The following is a 15,937-nucleotide window of genomic DNA, read 5'->3' as shown; positions in this document are numbered from 1 at the left end:
CCTAGGGTGGTTTAACCTTTGATAGTCAATCCGCCATACACCATTAGCCCTCACTTAAACCGCCAACTTGACTTGAATAGCAATTTCCCGGTTTAACACTGAGTAGTATACTTAAAACGTCAATCGTAAACCGACTTTCATTTTGTCTTTCATAGTTTGTCTTTCCAAGATGACCAAACAATTCTCCGCTTGTAATTGGGTTCCGTCCAAAATCACTGAGACACAAATCAACGGATATGTCACCACTGGCACTTTAGCCTCAAAAAGGACCCTACATTCGTGAGTTCCAGGCTCTGAGTGCCCTCCTGAACCTCAAGATGGAGAGGTTATTGTATTTATGCAACACTCAGACCGGGGATTCAGCCCTCCCAGATCAAAATTCTTCCGGGATGTCCTTGCGAGCCTTCAACTTCATCCACAACATATTGGACCAAATTATGTATCCAATATATGCAACTTCCAAGTCTTCTGTGAAGTTTACCTTCAAGAAGAACCATCTGTGGAGCTGTTCCGGGACTTTTTCCATCTAAACTGCCGTAAGGAGTTCTCAGATGGTCCTAACACAGAACTTGGTGGGGTATCAATCCAGAAGATGAAAGAAGTTGACTTTCCTCATGCAAAACACCACAGCCACCCCAAAGATTGGAACCAAACTTGGTTTTATTGCCGGAATACTGCCCCTGCTGGAGAAAATCCCTTGCCGGGTTACCGCCCTGAACGGCTTAGCAATGGACACCCGTTGCCTCAACGCTTAACTGCCCAAGAGAGGATGACTTATGCACCTCAAATCGCCAAGCTCCGGGCTCTCATGGCCAACGGTTTAACTGGTATTGATCTCATCCGTTGCTGGGTCTCCTGGGGTATTTTTCCTTTAAGTCGCCGCCTCAGATTAATGCATGAATACACAGGCAACGTCAAAGATCCTCAACGATATCAAGAAATAGCAATGACAGATATTGCAGTTACTGAATATGTAAAGAAGATACTGGACGAACCGATCGCCGCATGCAGCCAAGTCGGGTTGCCCCCTTTTTGCGCCACCAACAAACCGCCAGCGGTAAAGTCAAATTTAATCCTTACTGATATTCCTCCGCTTTAGCAATGTGCTAATACTCCTTTGTTTTAATTTTTGCAGGCCAACAGCTCCTTCTGGAAACGGACTAAACCGGCTAGGGCTCCCCGTGCAAAGAGCAAGGTCACCAAGAAAACAGGCAAGAAGAAAACCACCGAGTCTTCTGATCCGCTAGAAGATTTTGACAAATCAGATCCAGAGGTAGAACTTGATTCACTTGGTTCCTTTTTCATACACCTTATTGACAATGACTATTCCCAAGATGATGCGACAACCAGTCGTGCAGACCATGTTGAGGTAATCTCTCTTTCCTTCGATTCAGATCTTGTGCCGGTTCAAAGATTTCGCCGTGCCGTTCGGAAAGTAAAATACTCTCACCCTCTTGCTTATCTCGATCCAAAATTTTCTTTGAAGATACAGCAGAACATTGCACAACCCGAAACAGTGGCCAGCAAATAACTTCGTCCGGTTTACCGGATACACCAAACCGGAAATGTCGACCAGAGGTTAATTGTTCTCCTGAAAAACTTTATCCTTTGAAGGGTTTCTTCAGATACCCACTTAATCCGTCTGATCCAAATTACCAGGCGTCTTCCAATTCGTCTAGCAGTTTATCCACCACTCAGCTGCCTCCGCTTAAAACCGTCCCTGGGTAATTATATTACTCTTCATGTTTTTCCTTCATAGTTTGGTGTACCATGCTAATCTTTGTCGTGATGTCACAGTGCCAAAGCTCGCCTAAGAAAGAAGGCTAAAACCAGTACTCCCATTGGTGAAGTTGAACCGGAGAAGGTTGCTGAGGACACCGGTAGAAATACCGATGTTATGGATGATTCTATCCCACAAGGCGCGAACACTGAAGCTAATCTGCCGGAGGCAGACCCGGCAACTCATGTTGATCCGTCGAGCCCTCGTACTACCCCTCCACCAAGTCCGGCTGCTGATCCACCAAGCCCGGCTGCTAATCCGCCAAGTCCAGCCAGGGATGCCAGCAATCCGCCAAGTCCACCAAGAAATGATGATGATGATGATGTTGTAATTACTGGCACGGCTCACACTAGTTCTGGTAATCCGGTTATCTTGGCCAAACATACCGCCAAGGAAGAATTCACTGCTATGGGCAAGGGGAAGGGGAAGACGGATTTATCCCACTTTGTCAATCTTAGCGCTAAAGAACTTCATTCCGGCTATTTAAACCGCCTGTACACCAGCCGTGACTTTGAAGCCAGTTTGGTGAACCTGATGAAGGAGCGTTATGAGGTATGAACACTTTGAAATTTATTATATTCTGTATATCTTCTCCATTGTAGCCCCCAGGGGCCGGTTTATCTCCTGAAGATAAACTGGGACTTTGATATAAAGAACTCCAACGTAGTAACCCCCAAGGGCCGATTTATATTTTTGAAAACAAATCGGGATTGTCCTGTCCTTGTTTCATTGCCTTTCCTTATGATTGATCAAATGTGCATTAGCCCCCAAGTGCCAAGCTTAATACCTAGATTGAGCCTTGGGACTTTGAAAAATATGCACTTCAAAAAAGCAATCCACATTAGCCCCCAAGTGTCAAGTGTTTAATTGATTATGCGCTTGGGACTTTAAGAGATCTGTAACTGTTGTATCACCTGACTTTGCAGGCTGACATGAAGACCAAAGAGTCCCAAACCGCCGATCTTCAAGAAATCCTTAAGGTACAGCAAGAAGAAACCTCTAAAGCCAAAAAAAGCTCAAGGGTGCCTTGGCAGCCATGGAACAACTTAAATAGGGCTTCAAAACTGGACGCACCAACCGGGAGACTGAAAAGGCTGTTTTATTGAAGTGGGCAGAAGATGCTGAAGCAGCCCTTAAACCGGTAGAAGAAGAACTGACGGGGCTGAAGCATCAAGTGGATTCCATGACTGCGGCCATGTTTGGTAAGTACCTTATAACATCTGCTCTGTAGTACTATCAACTCCGCCGGTTTAACTTGAATTTTCTTAAACCGCCGCAGGCAATCGCATTACGCATCTTGGGACAAACATGCGGATGAAGCTAAAAGTAGCCTATACGTTGATGGAGCAACTGTATACCGGTGCTCAGCGAGTCATCTCTGCAGCTTCATACAACAGACCGACGCCAACATTGATCAAGTATACATTAACAAGATTATCCATGACACCGGCTCAGATAGACGGGGTGAAGCGATCCGCTGCCAGGCTGGCGATTTACTGGCACTGACTCGGTCCAAAGCATGGATTTCTGACTTAGATCCGGTTGACATCGCCAAGGGGTTTTCAGATGAACGGGCAGACGGATCAGCATTTGACAATGAAACACTCAAAGCTCTAGCAAAGGAGATGCGCCCGCTGTCCAGTCAACTTGCTGCAGAGGCTAACCTGATGGTTCATCGGTCTTTTTATGATGAGAGGAATCATCGGGTGGATACAACTGTGACAGAAGCGCAAACCCTTATCCCGCCAATCCGTGAGCACACTTATGCCCCTGATGTTGACCCATCCGATCTGATAAGTGAAGAAGCTGTCTTTCAGGTTCTAACCCGGATTGACTGGACCACCCTTGACTTCCAGCCTCTGGGTGGAGAGGAGGAGGTTGAACCGACGCCTGAAGATCCTTCCAGTTCACGTCGTCCTGGCAATGAGTCTTAATCCGGCATTTGTGTTTTTGTGACAAACTTTTGTTGTGCAAGAACAATCAGCTTTTTGGGCCTCAAAGTGCCTTGTAATAGGCTAGTTAAAACTCTTTGATTTGTTGTGTTGATGCACGACATGTGTTGAACCGCCATAATACATGCAATGTTTGTTTATGCTTTGATAATGCGACTCTGAAGCCTGCATAGAGAAAGTTTGGCCTGGCGGTTTACCGCTGGACGGGTCATAATACCCAAGATAATGCCTGATTGATAATCAAACCTTAAGAAATATGAAATAACTCATACCTGTGATGTGATATCACTTTAGTTGGTTTACCAACTTTGATTGTAATAAGGGTGAAGACCCAAATCTTGAATTTTGTATAACTCCACCATGTACTGATGGCGTATAATAAGCCATGCCGGGTTATGATGAACACCAGATGACCAAAACTGGCGACAAGTAGTCAAAGCCAGGCAAGGTTAACAAACTCCGGTTTGATAATAAGGTCTGTCAACTTGTAGTTGAAAACCAAGGCGGTTTACAAACACCGGATAATAAGATGACTGAAAAGCCATACCAGATCAAAGATACCGGTTTAACATAGAATTCGTCAAAAGAAAATAGTGACAAACGCAAATAAAAACATGTAGTCGAGGCTTTTCGAGGGCTGCCAGGCCCAAATTCGAGCCTTTTCACGGGCTGTCAGGCCGCTGAGTTAACCATTTGACAAAGCCTTTTAAGATGGGCCTCCAACTAACCAATCACTGTTTTAACTTTGACAAGTTCAGGGTCTCAATGAGAGTAACTGTCAAACGTTCGGAGGGTCATGCCAGGATTACCTGGATAGGAGTGGCTTAGTTGATGAAGGCAGGTTAACCCGGGGTTTTAGGTAAATATACCAGGCTTCCAAGCCGTGGGTTGATACCCAGCTACAAGGGTCCTTTCAAACTCTTTGTTACTTTATAAAAAGAGCCCCCAAGTAACGTGATGAGCTGTGCTCATTGGGTGCCTATGTTTGAGCTGTGCATAGCATCCAGACTCTCTTTGGCCCCTTGGGTGTGAAGCTCCCAAGCTGTATTGTGGCATGATAGCCGGTTTAACAGGCAGTACTCCGCTTTGTCAGCTGAACCCCCCATGTATCTCAAAGAATATTTGAGAAAAAACAGCAGAGGCCCTGCTTATAGAAAGGATGCTGGTTTATTTTATTGATCATAATATATACATTGTCAAAATATGTACATAAGAAAAGCCTATGGCTCAAGTGTAGTAAGGCCGTAGGAGAGCTATGTTCCACGGCCGCCGGGTCTCCTACTCAGAGATGTGTGAGTTGTCTCGAACGTCAATGAGGTAGTATGATCCGTTGTGCAGATTTTTGCTGACCACAAAGGGCCCTTCCCAAGGTGGGGATAACTTGTGCATGTTGGTCTGATCCTGGATGAGCCGGAGCACCAAGTCGCCTTCTTGAAAGGTTCTTGTCCTAACCCGGTGGCTGTGATAACACCGCATGTCTTGCTGATGAACCGCCGAACGGGCTAAATCCATATCCTGTTTTTCATCTAACAGGTCCAACGCCTCCTAGCGTGCTTGCTCCTTGTCTGCTTCAACATAATTAGCAACCGGGGGCGAATCATGATGAATATCACTTGGGAGGACCGCCTCTACCCCGTACACCGTGAAGAAAGGTGTGTAACCCGTCGATCTGTTGGGGGGTGGTGTTGATGCTCCATAATACATAAGGCAATTCTTCCACCCAACAACCCGGTGTCCGCTTTAAAGGAACCATAAGCCGGGGTTTAATACCCTTCAAGATTTCTTGATTAGCTCTCTCTGCTTGACCATTGGTCTAGGGGTGCGCCACAGATGCTAAGTCAAGCCGGATGTGCTCTCTCTGACAGAAATCTTCCATCTCACCTTTAGAAAGGTTTGTGCCATTATCCGTGATGATGCTGTGTGGAAAGCCAAAGCAGAAGATAATCTTTTTGAGAAATTGAACCGCCGTAGCCGCATCACACTTGCTGACTGGCTCCGCTTCAGCCCACTTGGTGAACTTGTCAACCGCCACCAGCAGGTGGGTCTTTTTATCCTTGGAGCGCTTAAAGGGTCCCACCATGTCAAGCCCCCAAGTGGCAAACGGCCAAGTGATGGGAATCATCCTTAATTCCTTAGCCGGAACATGAGCTCTGCATGAAAACTTTTGACAAGCATCACATCGCTTTACCAAATCCTCCGCATCAGCATGAGGTGTCAACCAGTAGAACCCATGACGAAAAGCTTTTGCAACCAGGGACTTTGAACCGGCATGATGACCACAATCCCCTTCATGAATTTCCCGTAGGATCTCTTGGCCTTCCTCCAGAGAAACACAACGCTGAAATACGCCTGAAACGCTACAACGGTGTAACTCACCATTGTGAATATGGACTTGGATCACCAGACTATCTACCGGGCTAGGACTTCATCATCTGGTAACTCGCCCCGGTTCATATACGCCAGAGAGGGAACCGTCTAATCCGGCACAACATGTAAAGCGGCCACCAATTGAGCCTCCGGATCAGGAACAACCAAATCCTCTTCTATAGGCAACTTAACAGACGGTTTATGCAAGATATCTAAAAAGGTATTGGGAGGTACAGGTTTACACTGAGATCCAAGCCGGCTTAAAGCGTCTGCTGCTTTGTTTTTGCGCTGATCGATATGCTCAACCTGATACCCTTTGAAGTGACCCGCCACAATATCCACCTCACGTCTGTAAGCCGCCATGAGTGGATCCTTAGAATCCCAAGTGCCAGAAACTTGCTGAGCCACCAGATCAGAGTCTCCAAGGCATCGTACCCGGCTTAAATTCATCTCCTTGGCCACTCAAAGCCCATGGAGCAGAACCTCGTACTCAACTGCATTGTTAGTACAGGGGAACCTTAAATGGAGGACATAACGAATTTTATCACCTCGAGGGGAAGTAAGGACGACTCCAGCCCTCGAACCCTCCAATTGCCTGGATCCATCAAAGTGAATAGTCCAGTATGTATTATCCAGTTTGTCCTCTGGTGCTTGTAACTCGGTCCAATCATTGATGAAGTCAACAAGTGCCTGAGACTTGATGGTTGTTCGAGGCACATACTTCAAACCATGTGGACCAACCTCAATCGCCCACTTTGCAACCCGGCTAGTTGCCTCCCTGTTCTGAATTATATCACCCAAAGGAGCTGAATTGAAAATTGTAACAGGATGGCCTTGAAAGTATTGTTTAAGCTTTCGACTTGCCATAAAAACCCCATATACCAGCTTCTGCCAATGTGGATATCACTGCTTTGACTCGATAGGCACCTCACTGATATAGTAAACAGGCCGTTGAACCGGATACTCCTTACCAGCCTCGTTGCGTTCCACCACAATTGCCACACTGACAGCACGGGCATTAGCAGCCACGTACAACAACAAGGGCTCCTTGTCAACCGGAGTAGCAAGGACCGGCGGTTCAGCCAACAGCTGCTTCAAGTCTTCAAACGCCGCATTAGCCGCATCACTCCAGACAAAGGTGTCTGTTTTCTTCAACATCTGATATAGAGGGATCGCCTTCTCTCCCAAACGGCTGATAAACCGGCTTAGGGCTGCAATTCGACCTGCTAGACGCTGAACATCATTGATGCATGCCGGTTTAGCCAAAGATGTAATCGCTTTGATCTTCTCCGGATTAGCCTCAATGCCTCTGTTGGACACCAGAAAGCCTAGAAGCTTGCCTGCCGGAACACCAAAAACGCACTTGTCTGGATTGAGCATCATCTTGTAAACTCACAGATTGTCAAAGGTCTCCTTGAGATCATGTATCAATGTCTCTTTCTTCCTGGACTTTACCACAATGTCATCAACATAGGCATGAACATTGCGCCCAATCTGAGTGTGAAGACAATTCTGCACACAATGCTGATAAGTTGCCTGGGTACTCTTGAGCCCAAAGGGCATAGAAACATAGCAGAAAGCTCCAAAGGGAGTGATGAAGGCGGTCTTCTCCTGGTCCTTAACTGCCATTTTGATCTGATGATAACCTGAATAAGCATCCAAGAAACTCAAACGCTCACAACCCGCCGTTGCATCAATGATCTGATCAATACGCGGGAGAGCAAAAGGATCGGCCGGACAAGCTTTGTTCAAATCCGTGTAATCCACACACATACGCCAAGTGCCGTTTTTCTTAAGAACAAGCACCGGATTAGCCAACCACTCAGGGTGAAACACTTCAACGATAAACCCAGCAGCCAATAGTCGGGCTACCTCTTCACCAACTGCCTTGCGTCTTTCCTCGTGAAAGAGACGAAGAAATTGCTTGACCGGTTTAAACTTGGGATCAATATTAAGAGTGTGCTCAGCAAGTTCCCTCGGTACACCGTGGCATGTCAAAAGGCTTCCATGCAAAAATGTCCCGGTTCTCATGGATGAACTCGATGAGCGCGCTTTCCTATTTCGGATCCAGATTTGTGCTGATGCTAAACTGCTTGGACGAATCGCCAGGAACAAAGTCAACAAGTTTAGTCTCATGAGCCGGTTTGAACGTCAGGTTCGGGTCATGCTTAGTGGTGGGCTTCTTCAGAGGGGTCATATCTGTCGGATCAACATTATCTTTATAGAACTTCAACTCCTCTGTAGCACAAACCGACTCAGCATAGGCCGCATCACCTTCCTCGCAATCCAAAGCGATTTTACGACTTCCGTGAACCGTAATGGTCCGTTTATGGCCCGGCATCTTGAGCTGCAAGTAAATATAACAAGGCCTCGCCATGAACTTTGCATAAGCCGGTCGCCCAAACAGTGCGTGGTACGGGCTCTGGATCCTTACCACTTCAAAGGTCAATGTCTCAGACCGGGAGTCATGTTCATCACCAAACACAACTTCCAAAGTGATCTTATCAACAGGATATGCCGATTTACCTGGTACCACACCATGGAAAACAGTTTTGGACGGTTTAAGACTCTTGTCTGCCAACCCCATGCGACGGAAGGTCTCATAATAGAAGAATGTTGATACTGCTTCCTCCATCCATGAGTACCTTGGTGAACTTATAACCTCCCACCTGAGGTGCCACCACCAAAGCCAGGTGACCCGGATTGTCAACCCGGGGCGGATGATCCTCCCTGCTCCACACAATAGGTTGTTCGGACCACCGCAGGGAACATGGTACTGCCGGTTCAATAACATTAACAGCCCTCTCGTGAAGCTTCTGGTCACGCTTACACAAACTAGTGGTGAACACATGATACTGCCGACCATTCAACTGCATTGGGTGACTCTGGTAACCCGACTGCTGCTGATTTCCTTTATTATTCTGTTGGTTATTACCACCTTTGTTGTTCTGGTTGCCCTGATTATTCTGAAATCCAGAGTTTGAACCGCCGCCACCATGAAAACCTGGAACTGAACCGCTTGATGGACCCCGATCATACCGGTAAAGATCAGAATTTGTGAACTCCTTCATAATGTGACAATCTTTCCAGAGATGCGTTGCAGGAACCTCCTTCGTCCCATGCTTTGGGCATGGCTGATTCAACAAACACTCTAGATTCATTCCGCCGCCGTGCTGGGGCGATTTACCCTTACGACGCTGCACATTAGCGTTAGCTACAAAATTTGAATCTGCTTTACGCTTACCGTTCTTCCCATGGCCTCCTTGGTTGTGCTGCTGTCCCTTTGCACCGCCGTTCTTCTTTCCCTTCTCCGGTTTCTCCTCATCAGAATCGGGATCCTTGGTATTATCAGAATTGGCATACTTGACCAAGGCGGCCATAAGGGTGCCCATGTCATTGCAGTGGCGCTTGAGCCGTCCCAACTTCATCTTCAGTGACTTAAACCGGCAATTATGTTCCAGCGTGATGATTGCTTGGCCAGCGTTAATCCGGTCTGAAGAATGCAAAACTTCTGAAACCCGGTGCACCCAATGAGTTGTTGACTCGTTCTCCCCTTGAACACAAGCATCAAGATCCACAATGGACATAGGCTGTTTACATGTGTCCTTAAAATTGGCTATAAACCGGGCCTTCAACTGGTCCCATGACTCGACAGAGTTAGCTGGTAGATTCTTCAACCATGTACGGGATGTTCCCTCCAACATCATCGTGAAGTACTTTGCACAAGCCGCTTTGTCCACGTCCAGCATTTCCATAGCCATCTCATAACTTTCCACCCACGCCTCGGGTGGCTGATCAGCGGTGTAATTTGGTACTTTACGTGGGCCCTTGAAGTACTTAGGCAGGCGCACATTACGGAGAGCCGGAATAAGACACGACACTCCCCAAGAACTGAAAGCAAGCCCGGTGCCCCGGTCTACTGACGCTGGTGGCTGAACCGGGGCGGGTTGATAACGACCCGTATGTTGTGCTGCTAAAGCGGCCTCCCTTCGTGCTCTGCCATTATCCACCACGTCCTGAGCGTTCACATCACCACGCGCCAGATTAGGCCCTTGAGGGACAATGTGGCGCCGCGCACTGCTGGACACTTCCAGTTCATCTATATGCCTGCTATAGCTTTTGCTCGGACGTGGAGTGGAGTGAACCCTGTCTCGGCTATACGAGTAAGCTTGCTGCTGTGTCAGAGCTGTTTGAAGAAGATCCCTGGCCCGCCGTGTCTCGACCGCCGTCGGCGATTCACCCTCTATCGGAATAGCTGCCAACCGGGACGCGGCTGCTATCATATTATCCAAAGGGGTAGAGAAGTGACCCGGCGGGGGTGTGGTGTACCGCGGCGGGTTATCCGTGCGCCGAGATGGACCCATCACCTGAGGCTGCTCCGGCGCTCTGGTTCTTGGCCCAGTATTCCAGTTTACTGCTGCCGGGTTGCTAGTTCCTGCTCCTGGCGTTTCAAAGAGATCCATCGCATTGTAATCCGCCGGCAAGCGAGATTGATGTCTCCTCCTGAATACTTGATTTGAAGCGTTCTGATCCATCAAAAGTCGATAATTCTCGGCTTGAATCCTTTGCGCCTGGGCATCTAAAGCGGCCCGTTCCTGAGCCATCTGGGTTTTCTCAGCCGCTAAGTCCTCCTTGGCTTGTGTTATCTGATCCTTTAGACTTGCAATGTCCGCATTGTGCTGATCCTGCGTCGCCGGTGTAACTGCCGTGGTCAACAAGGTCACCCAGGCATCCATCAAACCGGAGAGAACTTGAGCCGGCCGGCGCACGGAGCCTCCTGCCCCTACTACCGGTCCAGACGCCGCTGCAGTAGAGTTTTGCAATGTTGTCTGTGTTCCAGCCATGAAGATTCCAACGTGGTTCGGCGGTTCAAGAAATTCCGGAATACTGGTGCCATCGGAATACCCTTCAAACATGCCATCCTGAACGTGGTACAGGGATTCGGTTTCACCAGCGGATGATTCACCGTCGGAATAAGCGACCGTCTCACCCTCAGACACCGGTGTCGATCCGATCCCGTGGACACATCCCACGAACGCACGCTTCATGGTAGGCTGAATCCGGGCGGGACTTGCACGCTGAGCCGTTTCGACGAGGTCGGTGCAGATGTCCGGCTCAGGGCCCGGTTCACCAATCTTGCCGATGAAGACGTGAATTCCGCCGAAAGGGACCCGGTACCCGTACTCGATTGAGCCGGCCTCGGGGCCCTAGCCTTCATCGTCGATGTAGAGCTTGCCGCGAAGACTCTTGGTCATCCGGCCCAGAGTGTATCGTTTGAGTCCTTCAAAGCTGGCCTTCAAGAACTCGAAACCATCGTGCGATATCCCCACAGTGGGCGCCAACTGTCGTGGAAATATCACGTCAGATGTCCTCATAGAAGGACTTAGTCGTGGAGCCATCGCTACGGGTTAGCTTAAAGGGGTTAAACCGGACAAAGGACACGAGGGTTTTTATACTAGTTCGGCCCCTTCGATGAAGGTAAAGGCCTATGTCTAGTTGTGATGGGATTATTGGGGTCTCGCTAACCAGGGAGCTAAACAAGCTATGCCTGGCTATCGAGTTGTTGTTTGTTGTCCCTGAACCGCCGCCGGGTCGTCCCCTTATATACACGGGTTGATGCCCGGCCGGTTTACAGAGTCCTGAGGCCGACTCATACAAGTATTCGGCTCGGTCTCTCCTTTCCTTATCTTACAATACAAGTTACATGACTATGGCGGTTTACCATTATGGGTCCTATTCCGCCTTCGGGCTCCAGGCCTCTAAGCTTCATAGTAAAGCGCCATCATCTGAGTCTTCGTGGGCTTCAGTATAGTTGAGCGTGAACCAGCCCCTCCTGGGTGGTTTACACTCCGTAGTTATATCCCCAACAAACGTGTGTGTCACATTCAGAGTCGTATGTATTTTGCAAATATTCTATGCCTATAATGCTCTGCACGGAGCTACTCTAGCTAATTGCTCCCACTTTCAATATATATCTAGATCGAGACTCAAAATCATCTAGATCAGTGTCAAAGCTTGCATCAACGTAACTCTTTACGATGAACTCTTTGTGACCTCCATAACCGAGAAATATTTCCTTATTCTACTAAGGATAATTTTGACTGTTGTCAAGTGATCTACTCCTAGATCACTATTGTACTCCCTTGCCAAATTCCGGGCAGGGTATACAATAGGTCTGCTACATAGCATGGCATACTTCATAGAACCTATGGCTGAGGCATAGGGAATGACTTTCCATTCTCTTTCTATTTTCTGCCATAGTCTGGTTTTCGGTCTTACTCAACTTCACACCTAGCAACACAGGTAAGAACTCCTTCTTTGACTATTCCATTTTGAACTACTTCAAAATCTTGTCAAGGTATCTACTCATTGAAAACACTTATCAAGTGTCTTGATCTATCTCTATAGATCTTGATGCTCAATATGTAAGCAGCTTCACTGAGGTCTTTCTTTGAAAAATTTCTTTCAAATATCCCTTTATGCTATCCAGAAATTCTATATCATTTCTAATCAACAATATGTCATCCACATATAATATTAGAAATGCTACAGAGCTCTCACTCACTTTTTTGTAAATACATGCTTCTCCAAAAGTACGTATACAACCATATTCTTTGATCAACTCATCAAAGCGTATATTCCAACTCCAAGATGCTTGCACCAGTCCATAGATGGATCACTGGAGCTTGCACACCTTGTTAGTACCTTTAGGATCGACAAAACCTTCTGGTTCCATCATATACAACTCTTCTTTAAGAAATATCCATTTAAGGAATGCAGTTTTGACATCCATTTGCCAGATATCATAAAATATGGCAACTACTAACATGATTCAGACGGATTTAAGCATCGCTACAGTTGAGAAAATCTTATTGTAGTCAACACCTTGAACTTGTCGAAAACCTTTTTGCGACAAGTTGAGCTTTGTAGATTGTAACACTACTATCAATGTCTGTCTTCCTCTTGAAGATACATTTATTTAATATGGCTGACCGATCATCGGGCAAGTCCACAAAATTGCACACTTTGTTCTATACATGGATCCCATCTCAGATTTCGTGGCCTCAAGCCATTTCTTGGAATCTGGGCTCATCATCGCTTCCTCATAGTTCGTAGGTTCATCATGGTCTAGTAACATGACTTCCAGAATAGGATTACCATACCACTCTGGTGCGGACCGTACTCTGGAATACCTACGAGGTTCTGTAGTAACTTGATATGAAGTTTCATGATCGTCATCATTAGCTTCCTCACTCATTGGTGTAGGAATCACTGGAACTGATTTCTGTCATGAACTACTTTCCAATTCGGGAGAAGGTACAATTACCTCATCAAGTTCTACTGTCCTCCCATTCACTTCTTTGGAGAGAAACTCCTTCTCTAGAAAGGATCCATGCTTAGCAACGAATATCTTGCCTTCAGATCTGTGATGAAGATGTACCCAACAGTTTCCTTTGGGTATCCTATGAAGACATATTTCTCTGATTTGGATTCAAGCTTATTAGGTTGAAGCTTTTACACATAAGCATCGCAGCCCCAAACTTTAAGAAACGACAACTTTGGTTTCTTACCAAACCATAGTTCATCAGGCGTCGTCTCAACGGATTTTGATGGTGCCCTCTTTAAAGTGAATGCAACTATCTCTAATGCATAACCCCAAATCGATAGTGGTAAATCGATAAGAGACATCATAGATCGCACAATATCCAATATAGTGCGGTTACGACATTTGGACACACCATTATGTTGTGGTGTTCCAGGTGGCGTGAGCTGTGAAACTATTAAACATTGTTTTATATGAAGGCGAAACTCGTAACTCAAATATTCTCCTCCATGATCAGATCGTAGAAACATTATTTTCTTGTTACGATGATTCTCCACTTCACTCTGAAATTCTTTGAACTTTTCAAATGTTTCAGACTTATGTTTCATTAAGTAGATATACCATATCTTCTCAAATCATCTGCGAAGGTCAGGAAATAACGATACTCGCCACGAGCATCAACACTCATTGGATCACATACATCGGTATGTATTATTTCTAATAAGTCGGTAGCTCATTCCATTGTTCCGGAAAACGGAGTTTTAGTCATCTTCCCCATAAGGCAAGGTTCGCAAGCATCAAATTATTCATAATGAAGTGATTCCAAAAGTCCATCTTTATGGAGTTTCTTCATGCTCTTTACACCGATATGACCCAAACGGCAATGCCACAAATATGTTGCACTATCATTATCAACTTTGCATCTTTTGGCATCAATATTATGAATATGTGTATCACTATGCTCAAGATTCAATAAACCATCAACATTCGGTGTATGACCATAGAAGGTTTTATTCATGTAAATATAATAACTATTTATTCTCTGTCTTAGATGAATAATCGTATCGCAATAAACATGATCTAATCATATTTATGCTCAACGCAAACACCAAATAACATTTATTTAGGTTCAACACTAATATGAAAATATAGGGAGTGTGCGATGATGATCATATCAATCTTGGAACCACTTCCAACACACATCGTCACTTCACCCTCCACTAGTCTCTGTTTATTCTATAACTCCTGTTTCGAGTTACTAATCTTAGCAACCGAACAAGTATCAAGTACCCAGGGGTTACTATAAACACTAGTAGGGTACACATCAATAGCCTGTATATCAAATATACCCTTGTTCACTTTGCCATCCTTCTTATCTACCAAATATTCAGGGTATTTCCGCTTCCAGTGACAATTTCCTTTGTAGTAGAAGCACTCAGTTTGTCACGCCCAATATGCGACCCTATCCTAAAGGAACTTGAAGGTCCCACCAAGGATAGAAGTGTATATTGGAGACGCTTTTGCAAGGTGGATATCATTACATCAACATTACATAATAGATGGGTATACATACAAGAGGCATAGAATGCCACACGATTACAACATCACCTCATACATAAGAACAACATCCGACTACGGATGAAACACAAATAGAAGCTCAAACGGTATCCACCCTGCTAGCCCAGGCTGCCGACCTGGAACCTATCCCCTGATCAAAGAAGAAGCAAAAGAAGAACTCCAAAACAAGCAAACATCGCTCTCGCGTCATGATCATCGCATAACCTGTACCTGCAACTGTTGTTGTAGTAATATGTGAGCCATGAGGACTCAGCAATCCCATTACCATGGGTATCAAGACTAGCAAAGCTTAATGGGTAAGGAAGGGGTAAAGTGGTGAGGTTGCAGCAGCGACTAAGCATGATATGGTGACTAACATACGCAAATAAGAGCGAGAAGAGGAGCAACGGAATGGTCGTGAAGCTAGCAATGATCAAGAGGTGATCCTGAACTCCTACTTACATCAAACATAACCCAAAACCGTGTTCACTTCCCGGACTCCGCCGAAAAGAGACCATCACGGCTACACATGCGGTTGATGCGTTTTAAATCGGATCTGGTGTCAAGATTTAAGAGGAACTCTTCTTCGATCTTCCAATGGCAACGAGAAACACCACCAAAATTACTGAGATACTCCGGGAGAATGAAAACCGAAAAGGTTGAGCCAACAATGAAATGATTTGAAATCGATCTTGGAAAGGCATCTGACTGATGAAATTCATTCTTACGCCAGACTCCGAAAAGAATTAGGAATGGCTCCAGAATAATTAGAAGAGTCAGGTAAGATCCTGGGAAAAGACACGTGGGTTAGGGCCCACTGAAAAGAAAACACCATCGGAAAGGATGTAGAACAGATAGATGATGCACCAGAACAATTGAAATATTAGAATCAGGTGACAACCACGAATTAATTGGAACACAAACAAATCTCCTGAGATGTCTTGAGCACTCCGGAAG

This window comes from Triticum dicoccoides, chromosome 4B, assembly GCF_002162155.2.
Source record: "Triticum dicoccoides isolate Atlit2015 ecotype Zavitan chromosome 4B, WEW_v2.0, whole genome shotgun sequence".
Taxonomy (NCBI): Eukaryota; Viridiplantae; Streptophyta; class Magnoliopsida; order Poales; family Poaceae; genus Triticum; species Triticum dicoccoides.
This window is presented reverse-complemented; position numbering follows the sequence as displayed.